General features: G+C 38.6%; 1 protein-coding gene and 1 non-coding gene across 2 annotated transcripts in view; both read left to right on the plus strand.

The window, feature by feature from the left end:
* The window catches only part of MITF (melanocyte inducing transcription factor), a 294,197-nt gene that overhangs the window by 201,757 nt on the left and 72,425 nt on the right, over nt 1-20,015 (plus strand).
* MIR7326 (microRNA mir-7326) lies at nt 19,292-19,349 on the plus strand. Its single transcript, NR_127540.1, has one exon. It is a non-coding gene; the product is annotated as a microRNA mir-7326 (primary transcript).

Here is a 20,015-nt window from a genome sequence, read left to right on the forward strand (position 1 = left end):
TATAGAGTTACTCAAATGAAGGTTGGACAGTAATTAGGGATATTACTGGGATGATTCCTGTTTAGTTACAAGGTGAAAAAAAGATGACCATTGAAATTTCTCCCAGATATGAAATTCAGTGATGTTCCCATTTTCCATCTTTATGCCTTGAAAATTAGCCTATGAATAATACCTTTAGGGTTGTGTCCCCTCAAGCACAGTTTTATTTCTTCAGTATCTTTCACTAAGAGCTGTTTGTTCAGACTTCAACTTTTTTTTTTAAATTTTAAACATTATTTTATTTGGTCATTTCCAAACATTCACTGGAAACAAAGATCATTTTCTTTTCCTCCCCGCTCCCCCTCCCACCACCTTTCCCTCTCCCATAGCCGACGCACGATTCCACTGGTTATCACATGTGTTCTTGACTCGAACCCATTTCCCTGTTGTTGGTATTTGCATTAGAGTGTTCATTTAGAGTCTCTCCTCAGTCATATCCCCTCCACCCCTGTAGTCAAGCAGTTGCTTTTCATCAGTGTTTTTACTCCCACAGTTTATCCTCTGCTTGTGGATAGTATTTTTTTAGATCCCTGCAGATTATTCAGGGACATTGCATTGACACCAATGGAGAAGTTCATTACCTTCAATTGTACCACAATGTATCAGTCTCTGTGTACAATGTTTTCCTGGTTCTGCTCCTTTTGCTCTGCATCACTTCCTGGAGGTTGTTCCAGTCTCCATGGAATTCTTCCACTTTATTATTCCTTTGAGCACAATAGTATTCCATCACCAACAGATACCACAATTTGCTCAGCCATTCCCCAATTGATGGGCATCCCCTCATTTTCCAATTTTTGGCTACCACAAAGAGTGCAGCTATGAATATTCTTGTACAAGTCTTTTTCCTTATTATCTCTTTGGGGTACAAACCCAGCAGTGCTATGGCTGGATCAAAGGGCAGACAGTCTTTTATCACCCTTTGGGCATAGTTCCAAATTGCCCTCCAGAATGGTTGGATCAATTCACAACTCCACCAGCAATGCATTAGTGTCACCACTTTGCCACATCCCCTCCAGCATTCATTACTTTCCATAGCTGTCATGTTAGCCAATCTGCTAGGTGTGAGGTGATTCAACTTTAAAAAAAAAAAATTAATTGATTAATTTACAGCATTTTTCCAGGATTACAAAAATCATGTTCTTTCCCTCTTCTCTCCCCAACCCACTCTCATAGCTGACACACAATTCCACTGGGTTTTACGTGTGTCATTGGTCAAGAACTATTTCCATATGATTGATATTTGCACTAGGATGATCATTTAGGGTTTATAACCCCAATCATATCCCCATTGACCCTTGTGATCAAGCAGCTGTTTTTCTTCTGTGTTTCTACTCCCACAAATTTTCCTCTGAATGTTGGTAGTGTTCTTTCTCGTATAGCCTTCATCTTCTTAAGTGTTCTTGGAACTCTGTGGTGGTTGCATTGTCATTGCTGATGGAAATGGAGCATTAAAAAGTCTGAGCACATCTGTTCCAATTTCTGGTTATTCTTTGTCTTCTTTCTGGCTTTAACTACCTATGCTTTGGGGTTGCACTAAATAAGAAGATCCTACAAATAAATTACACAGCAAATGAAACATTTCTAACTCTTTCATTCATGAAACCAAGTCCACAGTGGCATCCTCTCACCTCTGTTATTGACATAAACATGGTGGAGAAGGTTGGTACAGATAGAATTAATATGACCTCAGTGCTAAAGTATTCTATTCCAGTTGTCAATATGCTTAGAAGACATAAGGTAATGGACAGTAGCATAGGATCTATATCTATATACACTTAATTTTATCAGTGGTGGGGATTATGAACAAACTTTTGGAGTCCAAATTTTGTAGTAGAAAACTCAATTCTCCTTAAATATTGAAAACACATTGTTTAAAGGAAATTGTCTCTTTGGTTAAATTTTTCACTTAATTTTTGCTTTTGAAATCTTTTCTTCTTTTAATATCATTGAATGAGGTGGAATGTAATAGTTTTCTTAAGCTTAGCATTTGTGGGGCCTCCCATCTATAATTTCAGAAGAGCCAGCCCTTGGGGCTTAGATGCTGACATCAAAGTAGTTGTTTATTGACGCGGTTGTTTTCTGTATGAGAGCTTGTTGACATCAGCAGAAACAAGCCACTATATCTTTTTTAAAAGATTACTTTTCTGCCTGGAGGCAATATCCCCAGTCCTAGTGGCTAACTTCCTCCACTCATGAATATAAAACAAACAAAATAAAATAGACTGTAAGAAGTCATGAAATGAAAATGGCCTCCGAATTTTAAAAGGCAATTCAGCATATAAGGTGAGACCATTACCTGTTTTATAGGTCAATCTTGGATGCCACTTTAATTAAAAAACAAAAACAAAAACAAAATCAACCTTACCTTCTTTCCAAGGCAGAAGAGTGGAAAGGGATAGGCAATTGAGACTAAGTGACTTGCCCAGGGTCACACAGCTAGGAAGAATCTGAGGTCAGATTTAAATATAGGACCTCCTGTCCCCAGGCCACAGACTCTATCCACTGTGCCACCTAGCTGCCCTATTAGATGCCATTTTAAAGAGATAGCATTATAGGATATATATATGGTATCTCCTATTATTCTTTCCAGATAGACTTCCTTACTTTCTTCCTACCTTCTAGTTATGTCTAGAGAATTCTGGGCCAGGAATGCCCAAAATCCTCCTCAAAAACTATCTCATGTCGTCTCCTTTCTTACAATGTAAGTTATAGACAGGAACTATTCAACATTTATCTTGCTATCTCTTGCCACTTGCAAATAGTAATTATTTAATAAATGCTTGTGATTTGCTGATTTGTCCTATTCTCACCTTGATTTTTATTCCTTTGTAGACTTAAAATTTAATTGTATTTCTTTCTGCCTGGGTAACCCATACAGTGTAACACTATTGAGCAGATAACCTCTCTGTCCTTTGCTTTAGACAGTTAACCGAGTAGAGACCACTTTTCACCTTCACACACTAGAGCCTTCTTCTATGGTGAATGTTGTTATGCTGTGATAACTCTAAATTGTAACTCCTGGAACTTGTCCTCATGCTCTAACTTATTTATTATGCAGTGAGATATTCCCTTACCAAATTATTGTGCCAAAGAAATTGACTCATTGGCTTCATGGTAAACATGTCTTGGATTCACCCTTTAGACGGGCATATTGGTTTTTGAAAAGTGATAGAATGTTTTGAAATGTTTTGATAAAAATGTATTATCTGAATGGTCCAGCATTAGATTCAGTTGAGGTGAAGGTGAGTGCTTTCCATATGATGTTACTCATTATCTTTTGAGATATACAGGGTGTCCCAAAAGGCTTAGTTCCATTTTCTGCTCAATGATGTAAAAGCACACTAAAATTTTTGGGACAGCCTATGTTTTGAAAACACTAATTCTGGAATTCTAAAATAAAGGGAAAATACAATTCAGATTATTTTTAGTTACTTTTGTTTTTACCCTTAGCTTGTATAGCATCTTAGAAAAGCATTAATGTAATGGAATATTACTCTATTGAAAAACTGTGAATATGATGAATACAGGAAGACTTACATGCGACTTCCAGGTCATGTGAGCAACAAGATGGTGGACCAGAGATTTTCTCTGATCATCTTGACTTCTCAAACTTCTCCCAAACAGAAATTATTCACCAAAGAAAGACACAGTAACTTCAGCTGTCTTCATGGTCTAGATCACCCAGAATCCAAAAGAATTTTAATAAATCACTGACTCTGAGTTCACTTAACCCTCTTTCCCTTTTATTGGCAAAGAGACTTGCATTAGCAGACACAATGACAACAAAACCCACCCATCTGTCTAGGTTCCCCCTCCCTCTTTCAGCAGACCTTGACTCCAGGCTGCAATAGGCAGCCAATGTGACTATAGCCCTTGAAGAGCAAAAAGTCTGCTGGGGCTGCAACCTGGTAGCACCTCACTGCCATATTCTTTTTTTTTTAAACCCTTACCTTCTGCCTTGGAATTGGAATTGGTTCCAAGACATAAGAGTGGTAAGGGCTAGGCAGTGGGGTTTAAGTGATTTGCCCAGGGTCACCCAGCTAGGAAGCCAGATTTGAATCTAGGACCTCCCATTTCTAGGCCTGGCTCTCAATCCACTGAGCTACCCAGCTGCCCCCCACTGTCATATTCTTAACCTGTTTTCTCACCTAGCTGTCCTACTTTGGAAATTCTCTGATTTCTCCATTATTCCCCAGGAAGTTTGTTATTGAGAAAAATCTCATTATCCTGCAATTTTCGATCAGGTTTGGAATTCTACCTTATCACTATACTCTGCCCCTCTCAACCCTCAAAATCCATTTAGCTCTGTCAGAACATTTCTTCATTTCTCACCTGGATATATCTCTTTGGGACTTCTGCACAATGCCCTAGAAAGCTTGCTATTAAGTAAATCTCATCATCCTATAAGATCCTGTCAACCTGGTATTCTACCTCATCACCTCTGATTAGAGGGTGGGGCCAGGAAGCCATGGAGGCTTTGGACTCCACTAAAGGAAGGAGCTTGGCTTAGACATCTCTCCATTTCTCATCCGGCTGCATTACTTTGGGACTACTCTTGACTTCTTCACCATGCCAGCATGTCAGGTACCTTCCTCTACCCTTGCTTTTCTCAACTTCCTTTTTTGTGTATTGTCTTCCCCATTAGATTGGAAGCTCCTTGGAGGCAGTGGACTGCCTTTCTTTTTTCTTTAGGTATTTGTTATCTCCAGCACTTAGATGTTTAAGTATTTATTGACTTTTTACCAATGTGTGTGTGTGTGTGTGTGTGTGTGTGTGTGTGTGTGTGTAGATCCCCCCCAAGCCTGTGGGAAATTAGCATCAAGGTGGGACCATTTTTGACCACCCAAATTCATTTGTGGTATTGACCTAGGCTCTTGAATCATGAATTCCTCATGAAGTAGAAGGCAGAGACATTGTGAGATTGAGCAGAGGGGATAAAGTCGGAAAGGGAATAGGAGAAAATTGGGCGTGGGGGGGAGATAATATTTACTCTTGAGAATACTTTAAGAAACTTGAACACAAGCAGATAAATCAACAAGGAAAGCATTAACAGCAGAAGGAATTATGTCCTCCCAACTGGTAAATGTGTTCAGGCATCTAGGAATAAATACTGCAAAACAAATGAAAATAATCCAACATTTGATGAGTCAGAGGACCCTGTGGAATGTGAGGAGAACATGGAACCACCACATGCTATTCCTGAGTGGTTTGAAAAAGAAATGAGAATTCTGAGAACAGAATTTATGGCTTTCACAGCAAATATAATGGGTAGAAAGCCAAACAAAAGGGAGAACAAAAGATTGGAACAGAGCAGTCCCAAAGGAAGAGAAGCAAAAACAAAAAACAAACAAAAAAAAACTTTAAAAGAAAATACACTCACTATGAAAGCAAAACATGCTGCTCTTGAAAGCAGTATTCCTGGAGAAAACCTTAGGTTAATTAGTTAGGTGGAGCAGTGGATAGAGTGCCAGATCTGAAGGCAAGGAAGATGTATACTCTTGAATTTATATTTGGTCTTGGACACTAGCAGTATGACCTTAAGTTACTTAACCCATTCTGCCTCAGTTTCCTCTTCATTCCTCCAATGAGCTGGAAAAGGAAATAGCAAACTATTCCTGTATCTTTGTGAAGAAAAATCCCAAATGGGGTCACAAAGAGTCAGGCAGGACTGAACCCCCCCCCAATAAAAAGGGATCATAGATTCCCAGAAGAATATACCCAGCCCCCCCCCAAAGATATTAACAGCACAATGCAGGAAATAATAGAACTTTCCAGAACTTCTGAACATAAAAAATGAAATACCATTTGAAAGAATTCACAGATCATCTCCAGAAAAAAACTTGAGATTACAAATTCTACAACACATAGCAATTAAATTGAACAATGAATTAAAAATCAAGAAGTTCTGCAATCTATCTGATGACCTTCAAATGCAAAGGAGAGGAGATATGAATAATGCAAGACTCTTCTGCACCCTTGAGAAAACAAAAGAGGAAATGGAATAATGTGTTCTGAAGAGTAATGGAACTCTGGATGCAGCCCAGGATGACCTACTCTGCAAATCTAAGCTGAACTATTGTTCTGAACAATGAAAGATGAACTTTCAATAACAAAGAGACATTTGAAACATTTTTAGAAAGAAAACCAGAGCTGAAGAGATTATTTGCTTCTCAAAAGACTTACTTGAACTGATAGAAAGTGAAATCAGCAGAACCAGAGAAACAGTATACACAGTGATTATAATAAGGAAATTTGAAAGAACAATAGCTACAAAACAATTAGTTAAATGTTGCAAAATGACAAAGAACAGTACCCCAAAGAAGAGATATGAAAGGACATCTTTCTTAATGTGTTTGTAGAGGTACATAGCCAAGGGAAACACAGTGGGCAACATTGCTTAAAATCTTAGATTTTTAAAATGAATTGAATGATTTAGCTGAAATTATATCTTTTCTTTTTTCACTTTCTCACATCTTTATTTTACAAGAAGTCTCTCTGGGAAGGGAAGGATAAAGGAGAAATATAGGTGATGTGAACTTAAAAAATGTCAATAAAAGTATTTTAAATTTCTCCAAGTTATATATATTTTATTGAAATTATTGAACGTAGTCTAAAGTTCATGACAATAAAATCAGTTACAGTTAAATTTTTATTCATTGAATGTATGTGGTAAATGAGATGAACGGAGGCCAGATGTATTGATAATTTCCTTTCTGCTATTATTGAGTTTTTAGAGAAAATGAGTAGTCATTTCATAGGATTAGTAGCTCATTATGAAAATAAATTACTTTTCTTTTTAAAAGAATAGGAAAGTATTATTTAAATAGATGATTATGTTACAATTAAAAATTACTTTTATCCCCACCCACCCTTCTTTAACAATTCTGCTTAGGCTGTTGAGGGGAAAATTTTTTTTTTAACTCTTTACCTCTCCCCCCTCCCTAAATAGTAAAAATAGTTTAACTAGCTTGCCAATGAAAACAGTCTTCTGTGTTACCAGACTTTGATCTTTACTCTCATTTCCACCAAATCCATTCATCAGAACAGTCCTTTCAATCACTGGTTTTTGACTTTTCCAGTTGTCTTACTTCATCACTGGCATTTCCCTCCTATTATCAATGTCACTCCGATTTCTCCTGTATCTCTTCAGTAACTAATTTAAACCATAAATCTTACCTTTCTATTTGTTATCTATTGTCACTTTTATCTACTACCACCTTTAGAATTCTGTAACCAGTTTATTAAGCCCTAGATTCCTCTCACCTTTTTTTTTAATTACTGTAGCCAATTATTTGATATCAGTGATAAATTCCATCTTTGAGATCCAGCCATGATCAATTAGTTACACATGATGCCATTAGATATTCTTTTTCTTAAATCCCTTTTAGGCTGTCACTATTGTCCCCAAATAAAAACAAAGTAACCATTCTATGTTTCCCTTATGGGTAGCTACATACAGATCATGAAAACAGCTTTAGTGGAAAGATAAAAGGGATTTTTAACTAATGGAAGAAGTAAAATAATAGTTTAGATGTTCAGTGAATCATGGTAGCTTGATTTCATTGGTATAGAAAACTCTTGCCAATGTATGTTGGCACATTCTCTGTAATTTATAGACTTAGAGAATTGTCTGTGGTCCTAGGAGGTTAAGTGCCTTGTCTGAGACTCCATAGCTGATATATGTCAGGAGGTGGGATCTGAACTCTTTGCTTTTGGACTTTCTCTGAGGCTATTCCTCTATTTACCACATTATGAATATTCAGCCAACACTGTCCCAGTGGAGGAATGTATGCATGTCCATTGTCCAGAAAACCACATGAAATTAGAGGGGTTCATTCATCATCTAGCTGGCTTCAGGATCATGATTTTTTCCCTTTTTTTATTTTTTGGCTTGAGTGACTCTCTCAAACTATTGCCTACTTTGGGGGTAAAGAGGTTGTATTCTCTGTCTTTGGGAATGCCCACAACTATAAAGTCAGAGATCATAGAATCTCAGAATCAGAGGAGTTCCAATTCAGTCCATCCCTGGAAAAACAATTTCATTATCACATTGTCCCAGTCTTGTGCCACTCCTGATCAATCCTTCTCAGATATGGTCTACAGTCTTTTTTACAATTCTTTTCTTTTCAGTGCCCTTCCTGAAATATACACCCATGGCTGATATCTCTCTAGATATGGATCGGTCACTATCAGGGTTCTGCCACTATCTTAATACTACAAAGGGCCTTATTAAGAAAGTCTTAGCACATGGTAATATTCCCTTTTATGGCTGCAGACATTCAAATATTGAAATAAATATCCACTTGTTATTTGCACACTATTTATATAACCCCCCTATCTAGGTAGTTAAGGGAATTAGATAGATGAATATGTAAACCTTCAAGGAGCTTATAATCTACATAGTACATATTTTGTAGATGCTTCTGCAATCGTATTATTTTTCCCCAATAGAAGGTATACGCTCCTTGAGAATAAGATTTATTTATATTGGTTTGGTTTTCATTTTGCATCCTCAGCACCTACTATAGTGTCCAGTACATAGTTGGTAGGCAATAAATTATTTTTGAATTTAATCATCTGATGGATAAGAAAAGGCAAGAAGACAAATAGCCCAAGTAAAATACAAAGTAGACTCTAGTGAATGCTGAGAGGATATAAATAAACTTCAAAGGAAAAAGAGACCCACAACGGATCGAGAGGAATGCAATTTTCATTAAGGATATGGTGCTTAAGATGGCAGCTTGGTGAAGCAGGGTAACTAGGTGGTGCAGTGGATAAAGTACCAGACTTGTAGTTAGAAACAATCATTTTTCTAAGTTCAAATCTGGCCTCAGACACTTACTAGCTGTGTGACTTTGGGCAAAATATCTAACCCTATTTACCTCAGTTTCTTCATCTGTAAAATGAGCTAGAGAAGAGAATAGTAAACCATGTCAGTATCTCTGTCAAGAAAACCCCAAATGGCATTACAAAGAGTTGGATATGACTGAAAAACAAAAACAAAAAGAAAAATAAAACCTCCCTGAACTTGAACTGGACTTTGAGGAAGCAACAGTTTCCCAGATGAGAGATGGTGGGTAACAGACCAGGCAGAGGAGTGGGAGTTGGGGAAACAAAAATAAGCAAAAACATGGGTATATGCTTAGGTGGGAAAATGTGACACGTGTTCAAAAGAAAATGAGGAGCTATTGAAAATTATTGAGCAAGGGAGTATCCTGGTCAGAGACGCTCCTCAGAAACCTTAATTTGGCCATAGTGTAGAAAATGGAGAATTTAGAAGAGGGGAGCCCAGTGAGAATTTTTATATAGTCCAGGGGGGCAAATAATGAGAATTAGAGCTTTGGTACTGGGATTAATTTAGTACAGTCCTCTCTCGATTATAATTTTTTTATTTTTGTTGAAAACCATTGGTGTTTGCCTGGGTCCAGGCTTTTCTTGGGGGAATTGCTGATAAAGACATGCCTCCCTTTATTTCTTAGAAACTGAGCCATTATTCTCTTATGTGAGTATGGTTTCATAAAAGACTTCTGAATGAGTTGTAGCAATGAATGGGCACCTAGGAGTGTGGCATAACTAACCGAGCCACCAATTGACATGTCCAGAGCTATATTTTTTAAGCAGATCTTTTCAAATGAATGTGAAATGGGTCATTTTCAGTTGTCCTAGACAGAAATTCGGACGAGAGCTCTTTGTTGAGATGGTCTTCTGGCACACTTTTTTGTTTGTTTGTTTGTCCTTTGTTAATCAAAAAGCCAACTAGCTCAAATGGCTCATTGGAGAGATGTTAAGTCAATCAGAAGTCTTTGAGGTACTAGGGAAATATGGAAAGCTCAGCTAATTGTACTTTTTCTAGGATTTCTTTCAAATGTAATTTATTTGGGAAAATTGAGAGCTTTAGGAAGGTCTTGAGACTGTTTTGACTAAAAGAATAAAAGTGTTGTTCCTGGAATCTAGAAGATCTGAGTTCACTTCCAGCTTCAGACACTTACTAGCACTGTGACGGTGGCAAGTCATTTACTCTGCCTCAGTTTCTTCATTTGTAAAAATGGGAATAATAATAGCAACTATCTTGCAGGATTGTTTTGAGAATAAAATAAGATAATATTTGTAAAGTACTTTGTAAGCCTTACATAAAAAATCTCTGCCAGATTGCATGCCATCTTAGGGCAGGTGCAGGGATGGTGGGAAGGGGAGGATTTGGCTCAAATAAAAAAAAAGATTAAACATCATTGTCTTCATATGCAATTGAGGGGAAAACATTATTGCTAAAAACTACCATATAAATGCCATTATTTTATTGTTATTAATTATTATTATTATTGCTGGTAGCAAGGTGGCACAGTGGATCAAGTCCAGGGCCTAAAGTAAGGAAAACTCATCTTCCTGAAGTTCAAATCTGACCTCAGACATTTAGTAGCTATGTGACCCTGGACATGTCACTTTACCCTGTTTGCTTTAGTTCCTTATTTGTAAAATTAAGTTGGAAAAGGAAATGGCAAACTCCCCTAGTACCTTTGCAAAGAAAACCCCAAATAGGAGCACGAAGAATCAGACTTGACTGAAGAACAACAACAAATTGTTATTATTATTACTGGGAATAACCATGTTTAAACTTGACTGACATGTAATCTTGTGGCAGAAGAATGCCATAATGCTTCACACAATATTTTTCTATAGTAAACATTTATTAAGTACCTAATATGTATTGAGCCTCATAACAATCCCATCAGTTAAATACTCTGACTATTACTATCCCCTTTTTACAGATGAGGAAACTGAGGATCAGAGGGATTTTTGTATATAGTCTGAGAGATCTTAAGTGTAAGACACAATATTCATACAAAGTTCTTCCTAATTCAGTCCCGCACTCTTAACAACAGTGACATGTTTCTCTTAAGACAGACCAAGAGAACATTCTTATAATAATTAGTAAAGGTGGCATTCATTCATTCATTCATTCATTCATTCATTCATTCATTCATTCATTCATTTATTCACTCCTTCATTCCTTCAGTCAACAAATAGTCATCTCAGATCTATCTACCTTTAGCTTTAATCCATCTCCTGAGTTTACCTTCCAGCCCAGTTGGCTGACTACTTCTCTACACATGACATTCCATCCTGCCCCTTGACCACTGGCTGTCTCCCAAATCTGGAATCTTCTCCCTCTTCCTCATATTTACCTTCTTCCTTCCCTGACTTTCATCAAGCCCACTGCAGTGGTTTTGGTTTGGTGGACGTCTCTATCTTTGCTCATGTCTAGACAAATACCAGGTAAAAATGTATTGTGCCTAAACTTAGTCTTTGGTGTCCCTCACCTTCCCCTTGATGTCCTTTCTCTGGTTAGCACCTTTCTGGAATTCATTGATGTGGAACCATCTTGATGAGAAAACTTATTCCGCCAATGCAGATTATCATTTGTTCTATGATTATATAGTCTTGGGGACTACATAAGTGACTTTTCCAAGATCACCCAAGCACCATGCCTTAGGTTCTGCAAGTAGCATGTTTTCATTTAAAAAAGAGAACAACTGATTCTCTCTTCCTGTCTCTTTCTATCTCTCACACACCTATCCCCGCTCCCCTCAAAAAAGCACAATCAAGATCCAGAGAAGAAATCCTATGGAATTACATTTAATGGCAGACTTGTGGTAGTAGAGGAAGGGAGGGTGTAGTAATAGAAGGAGAGCCGGTCTCAGAGTCAGAAAGACCTGCATTGAAATCATGCCTTTGAAACAGACTAGCTATGGAACTCTGGATGTGGCACTCGACCCCTGAGTGCTCTAGACAACTCTCTAAGACTAGAAATAGATGCGCCCTGCATTGTAGAGGGAATCTCTTCCTCTGGGAGTTCCCGCTACCTAATAAATCACATGTCCCAAGAGAGGCAGTTAGAGAGATGTGGATCAGTATGGAGGAAAGAATGATGGACCTGAATTTGTGTCCTAGCACTGGCGGTCACTGCCTAGGTGACCATCTCCATTCTGGGTCTCAGGTGCCTCATCTGTAAAACCAGGCAATGTAGTTCCAGCTCTAACCCTAAGCCATTTTTAGGCATCAGGGTTTCCTAGCATCTGTTAGATCCAAAGCAAGAAGCACTTCTTAAGTTGAATGAGAGTTTGAGAGTTAGAAGGGACTTCAGGGACCAATGAGTCTCACTCCGTCCTTTCCTAGAGGAGCAGACAAAGGCTCGGAGAAGTGACACAAGCAGGTGTCTGAGGCAGAATTTTAACCTAGATCCTTTGACACCAAACCCAATGACCCTTCCGCTATATGTACAACGATTACTACTACCACTGAAAATCATGGCTAGCCTTTATGGAGCCCTTTAGGGAACAGAGAACTCTTTACAATGATCTCACTTTAAATACCATGAGATAAGTACTAATATCACTTACAAATGAAGAAACTGAGGCACTCAATGCTTAAGCAACTTCCTCAAGGTCACACAACTAGTAAGAATGTGAGGCTGGATTTGAATTTAGGTCTTTCTAACTCCAGACTCAGAACTCTAACCACTGCTCTCTTTCTCAAGCTGCCTCTATTATATGCAAGGCACAGTGTTATGGTCTAGAAATACGAACAAGGCAGATGGGTACCTATTCTACCTACTTATTAAGGCTGGCTAGGTTCAAATACCAGAAACTATAGTCATACTGTACATACTTTCCTTAAAAATCATATTTTAAAACATCTTTTGCTTTGACATTCCCTTTATTTCTGAATTTATCCCTCTCTCCTCACTTCCCTAAATCAGCCATCTCTTGTTACAAAAACTAAAAAAGAAATAGGGTAGAGTTGGGAGGGTTGGGGTTCAAATCTGGCCTCAGACACTTCCTATTTCTGTTTCTTCACATTTTCTTCCTCTTCCTCACTGCCCTCCTTCCTCTCTGCCTTCTGTTCTGAATGTTCTTTTATTCAGAAGGCCAGAGCCACTTAAATGGAGAATAAAATGGAATTATCTCCAAAACACATCTCCACTTTCTTGCTCAGTTTCCTCTTCTTTCCTCTCTCCCTTTTTGACATTCCATCACCATGGCTCATCACGGCTGATGTATGGAGCGACAGTGGCCGACACTTGAAGAGCCACTGACCTTCTTTTCAAAGTAGTGATGGAGCAGAAAGGGAGAAATAAAGGACCGTCACCTCCCTAGCTATAAAGCTCTCTAGCTAGTCATAAGCAACTGAGTAGATCTTAGGGAATAAGAAATAGGAAATTACGGTCTAGGTGAACCTGCAGTCAATAGGGAAAGGAGCAGTCTTTGCTTAGAAGAAATTAGAATAAAGCTCTGAAATACAGAATGAAGAATGGAGGGAGGCATTTGATTTAATTTGCCTTATTTCTTACTGAAGCAGCATCTGTTAAAATGAATTAAGGCACAGCAAGGTGTCTCAGTGGATTGAGAGCAAAGTCTAGAGATGGGAGGTTGTGGGTTCAAATCTGTCATCAGATATTTCCTAGCTGTGTGACCCTGGGCAAGTCATTGAACCCCTAGCCCTAATTGATGTTCTGCCTTGGAATCAATACATAATATTAATTCTAGGACAGAGTAAGTATTTTAAAAAGTAAATTGGTTGTTTTTCTTTGTACTCAAAGAAGACCAAAATGGTATCCTTATGTCAGGGTCAATGTACAGTGTTTCTGATGATGGCTGATCAGACTAATATAACATGCTCAGAAGGCACAAATAGCCCATATTATCATTTGGAATGGAAAATGGCAAAATGGTTTGTATGGATGATGTTTTTTGACTCCTGCATAAGTTGGATTTAAGTAAGGCAGAGTTGAGGAGTGAAAAGATAATGCCTACAGGGAAATTTAGCGAGATAGTATAAGGGGTTGAGGGTTAGACCTAGAGTCATTTGAGTCAACAAATATTTAGTAAGTGACTTTTTTTTTAAACCTTTACCTTCCATCTTGGAATCAATACCATGTGTTAGTTCTAAGGTAGGAAGGTGATAGGGGCTAGGCAATGGGGGTTAAGTGACTTGCCCAGGGTCACACAGCTAGGAAGTGTCTGATGTCAGATTTGAACCCAGGACCTCCCATCTCTGGGCCTTGCTCTCCACCCACTGAACCCCTAGCTGCCCCCCATAAGTGACTGTTTTGCACCAGGTACTCTGCTTAGTGTTGGTAGGAAAGATGTGGATTCGAATTCTGCTTCTGACACTTAATTGCTATTATATCATGTCACTTAACTGCCTTGAACCTTGGTTTGCTTTTTTAAAAAGCAAGAATGATAACATTGGTGATATTAAATGCACAAGTTTTTTGTGAGAATCAAATAAGATGGTATAGAAAGAGCAGCAATCTGGCATAGTGAATAGAATGCTTGAATCAAAGTCAGGATGATCTGAGTTTAAATCCTACCTCTCAGATGCTCACTTCTCTGTTAGTCCCACGGCTGCTTTTGTCATCCTTTTCAGCCTTGGTTTCCTCATTTAGTTTTTTTTTTTTTCATTTCCAAATGAGGTACATAAAAAAAAAAAGCAGCGGTAAGAGACATGCAATCACCTACTTCATAGAGACATATTTAGGATCAAATGAGATAAAATATACTTTGATATATATGCATATAAATTATATAGCATTGCAAGCCATAAAGCTTTATCTAAATCTTAGCTCTTATTTCTGAATCATAAGGTACTATATAAATTATCTATTAATAATAAAAACACCGTGACCCTTTTTATGTTTGCCCACTCTTAATAATGATATAAATTCTATATTTAATGTGTAGTCAAATACCCCATACTTAGAGATATCCTTACAAATCAAATAAATGCAACAATCATGAGAGCACCGCTACTTCTGATAATGATAAAGTATGTGATCCGCAAGCAAGTTGGATATGAAGTACATGGAACATTTCGGAAGAAAGTGTCTCCAGTTGTTTTTTTTTTTTAACTTACGTGAATGATACAATTTCCTTTATGGGGGGGAGCACTGCTTATTCCTCAGTGATTTTATCACTAATTTCAGCTCAGTGAATTCAACCTCAGTTACTTTGTTGTTTATTTTCTTCTTGCTTTTTGGTTTTCTCCTTCAAGATTTGAACCCAGGTCTCCCTGAATCCAAAAGGTCATAGTGAAGGTTTAAACTTTCGGCAGTCAAAACCACAGTAACAGTCTGGCAGAGTACAGACCACAAGGAAAGGGCCATGAAAGAAAGTTTTAAAGGAAGGCGTTGGTAGAGGATGGAGGCCCTTGGATGCCAGGAAAAGGAATTTAAATTTGACTTAGTAGTTATTGGGGACTTCTGGGTAGAAGATATATAATAAACTCCATTGGGCTACAGCACGAAGGATGACCTGCCTCTATCTCATTCAAGAAACTCTTAAATTACGTACTAATCTACTGAAGAACACCCCAACTAGGGCCCTGTTGCTGTCATTTTAGTCATGTCACTCTCCCACTCCATTTGGGGTTTTCTTGGCAAAGATATTGTTGTGGTTTGCCATTTCCTTATCTAGCTCTTTTGACAGATGTGGAAAATGAGGCAAACAGGGTGAAGTGACATGCCCAAGGTTACACGGTTAAATACCTAAAGCTGGATTTGAACTCATTTCTTCTGACTCCAAGCCTGGCATTCAGCCCATAGCCAAATCTGAATCCCCCATGAACAACCAGTCTAACAAGCCATCTTTTCTTAAAGATGGCTAGTGAGGAAGAACTCATTGCATCTGGAAAAAGCCTGCTTTACTGTTGAATCTCGCTAATTGTTGAGAAGTTTTTTTCTGAATGTCTGACCTAAATTTGGCTCTGTCCATTCTACTCCTTAATCTGGTTTTTGCTGGAGCCAAACAGAACAAGTCTAATCCCTCTTCCATGACTATCCTTCAAGGACTTGAAGACAGCTATTAGGTCTGACCTCTCACATCCCACCTTCTCAAGTCATTTCTTCTTCAAGAGGCTAAATATCTGCCCTCCCCTCACTCCATCTCCCTTTGGCAGGAACTCAAGTCCCTTCCCCATCCTAGTTGCTCTCCCTTGGACGCTGCTCACCTGGTCAATGCCATTCTAAAAATGTGGCGGACAGAACCGATCTTGGCTTTCTCGATGGAGTCTGACTCATGAGCCGAAGACCGTGGTCCTGCCTCTTCCTTCCCCATCCCATTTCTTTGATCTTAAATTTATGAGGTCTTTAAACTCAGCCCTGGACTTGGCCCAGCTAAATTTAGACTTTGAACAAATGATTAGAATTTAAATGCAATAAACTTGACTCCCCCCACCCCCCGCCACCAAACACCCCCATACTCCTCTTCATGCTTTTTGAAATTTATAAATGGTTGTCCTGTGTGTTTTCTACAGATAGCTCATTTTCATTCACTCAAGGGAAGGGTTAAACAGCTAGAACTTGGTATTATTAGAGTTTAAAATAGAATCTTTTGAGGACTAGCCTGGAGGCCTTGTTTTTTTTTTTATGATCCTGGTTTGATCTTTTGACAAAAAAATACTACTTTTAACTACTGGAGCTCGAATTCATAACCTCTGGAAGACTAAGGCTATCATACACTCAATTCTTTGTCCTCTGTGAAGATGCCTTTATTTTGAGTTATTGGTGGTTTGTGATAGATACGTAGCTGGATTTCATTCTAATGAATTTTAAGCTCTTTTCTCTGCTTCAGGAGAAGAACAAATGAACCTTTTTTAAAAAAATATATATACAAAATAGATTTCTTTTTTTGGACCCCCTGAGAAATATTGGTAAGAAACGAATGGGAAGAGTCTGAGATGAAGCCACTGATTGCTTGCCTCGCATGTATTTTGCTTCTCTAAATTCAGCTGAGATCAATTTTGTGTGTGTTTGAAGAATCAAGTAACGAAATCCCTCTTTTAACCTGCTCTATTTTGTTTGTTTTTGACATCATTAAACAGCCTTCCAGAGGATCTTTGAATTAGGTCCAATCTCAGAGGCTACCTTATCCAGTCTTTCCCTCTTGATCTTATAGATGAGGAAACTGAGGCCCCAGAGTTTAAGTGAATTAGTCAGAATCAGTCAGGCAGCATCTGAACCAGGATTCAATCCCAGGTTCACTGATTCCAGCACCAGGGGTTTTCCATTGTCCCTTGCGCATCTCCTCATGTTATAGCCCACATTAAAATGCTAGCTTGCCTTCACTTTAGATCAGAGACAATTTTACCTTCAGTCTTCGTACTTCCAAGTCTTGGTGCAATGATTGGCTTACAGTAGGTGATTCAGAAATGTTTGTTGATTAATTAACTCAAAACTATTCTATGTAAAAACAAGGGCAGCTAAAGTTTTTTTTTTTTAAAGATTTTTTTAATTAAAAATTAAAAACAAAAACCAAAAAGCCAGGGGTAGCTGGGTGGGTAGTACAGTGGTTAGAGGAAGCCTGGAGTCAGGAAGACTCAACTACCTTAGTTCAAATCAAACTTCAGAAACTTCCTAGCTGTGTGACCCTGACCAATTCATTTAAGACCAATTCATTATTTGCCTCAACTTCCCCAATCTGTAAAATGAGCTGAAGATGGAAATGGCTAACCATTCCAGTATCTTTGCCAAGAAAACTCCAAATAGGGTTACAGAGAATTGGACGTGACTGAAAAATGACTTAACAACAACAGTGTAAAAACACCTCAGTTTTAAATTCAATGAACATAAATCATATTTATTTCATGCGACATATACTCTTCTAGACTCTAGAAGTAGGCAAATGCAAAACCTCTAATCTTTGCCTTTGAGTAGTTTATTGTTTCCTGGATGTGAGGCATTGAAATCTATGGAATTGAATTGATTGTAGATTAGTACATGGGGGAAAAGTTTTATTAAGATCTTGAGGGGTGGCAGCTGGGTGGCTCAGTGGATTGAGAGCCAGGTACAGAGACAGGAGGTATTGGGTTCAAATTTGACCTCAGACACTTCCTGTGTGACCCTGGGCAAGTCACTTAATCCTCATTGCCTAGCCATTACCACTTTTCTGCCTTCGAACCAATACATCATATTGATTCTAAGATGGAAGGCAAGGGTTTTAGGTGGGGGGAAAATGATCTTAAGGGGCAACTAGGTGGCTCAGTGGATACAGAGCCAAACTTGGAGGTTGGAAGTCCTGGGTTCAAATCTGGCCTCATACACTTCCTAGCTGTGTTACCCTGGGCAAGTCACTTAATACCCATTGCCTAATCCTTACCTCTGTTCTGCCTAGGCATCAATATTTAATATGTATTCTACGACAAAAAGGTAAGGATTTAAAAAAAAAAAGATCTTTCTGTGTGCCAGGCACATCCTCACTTGATTCTTGGGAGTCAGGTGTTCTTATGATCCCCATTTTACAGTAGAGGAAACATGGCAAAAAAAAAAAAGTGACTTGCCAGAGGCTGCCTAGCTATTAAGTGTTTGTAGCTGAGTTTGAACTCAGTTCTTTCCTGCTTCTATGTTCAGTGTTCAACCCATTGTGACTCCTCTCTGGAATTAAAGATTGTTCTTCTCTCGTAGATTGCTGGTTTTGCAGACATCCTCATTTTCTATCAGCCTCTGCCAATACTCTGGAAAAATGTTACTTAGGGATTTCAGTATCTACAGAAGAGTGGTAGGGGAGGGAGCAAAGTGAGAATTAAAAATCATTTGGCGAAGTCTTCCTTTATGGAACATTTTCCTGCAGCGATAGGAGCTGGACTGGCTGATCTCTTGGGTCTCTTTGAGCTCTGAATTGATGAGCCCAAAAGCTAAGCTGGAAAAATAAAGATTAAAAAGAAGGAATCCTGCAGAGAACAGAGGTGTGTTATGGCAGTTTCCATGGAGGAGACTGCCAAGGCATTCTCTTCATAGGCCAACAAGCATTTTTATTAAATACTTACTATATATGCCAGGTGATAGCATGCATATGAAAGCAAAAAAGGAAAATGGTCCCTCTTGTGGAGTTTATAATCTTTTTCATTATCACCATTTTTTAAACCCTTCCCTTTTGTCTTAGAATCAATAATAAATATTGGTTCCAAGGCAGAAGAGTGCATAAGGCTAGGCAATTGGCGTTAAGTGACTTGCCCAGGGTCACACAGCTAGGAAGTGTCTAAAGCCAGATTAGAACTCCAGTCCTAGTGCTCTATCCACTGTGCTACCTCGCTGTCCCCCTTATTATTTATGGTGTTTTATAGTACCCTTTAAGCTCTTTACATTTAGGAGATGAATTTCATCCTTGGAGATTTATCTGTTCTGTTTTTGCAGTGTAAAATTTTCGAGGTGCTGAAAGGGGTACCCCTCACTCTCCGCCAAGCAGTTTAATGGGGCAGCTCAGAGAGGCGATAGTTGAGTTTGCATGAAGGTGACTCAGCTCATCATCTCTCTAGGGTGCCCCATCATCACGTTCAGCGGTGCAGCTTCTTCCTTTTATTATAAAGCCACGGCTTCGATCTGGCCATAAATAACCGCATCGCTCATTGAGCAGGGGATAAAACCAAGCGCTTCGGCAGCAAGTGAACCTGTGTGATCGCCATGTAAACGAAGTCGGTGATTCTAGGATCTTTCTAATGAATGTGTTAATAGTGTGATAAAAAGAATGCCTTTAAATTGTTTTTGTGACCATGCCTACTCAACCTTCCCGGATTCAGGATGACATAAAAGCCATAACAGGCTGTAGGCGAGCACGCAGTATAGATTCATATTATACTTTATATTAGCTGTGACATCTAATGGCTTCTGGGCACTTAAATGAGGTGGAGAATAAAAAAAGCCCATCCCACTTTGGATTTGACTGTTCTCAGTCAGGTTTGTTTTTGTGATCCTTGGCTTTCTTTTTGTTTCCATTATCCTTCTTGGCTTCCCTTTCTCTGAAAGAATGGTCCATGCTCAGGCATCTTTCCCTTTGATGTGAAACAGCCATCATCTTCAGCGATGTTTGAATATTGGGCTAGGGATGTTCTCTGGAAACTTTTCAATCTGCCTCATATTCCTTCTGACTTTTATCGGGGGACAGTGGCCAGAGTATTGGACCTTCCTCATCTGTGTTTAAAAAATT

The sequence above is a fragment of the Monodelphis domestica genome, chromosome 7 (assembly GCF_027887165.1).
Source record: "Monodelphis domestica isolate mMonDom1 chromosome 7, mMonDom1.pri, whole genome shotgun sequence".
Classification (NCBI taxonomy): Eukaryota; Metazoa; Chordata; class Mammalia; order Didelphimorphia; family Didelphidae; genus Monodelphis; species Monodelphis domestica.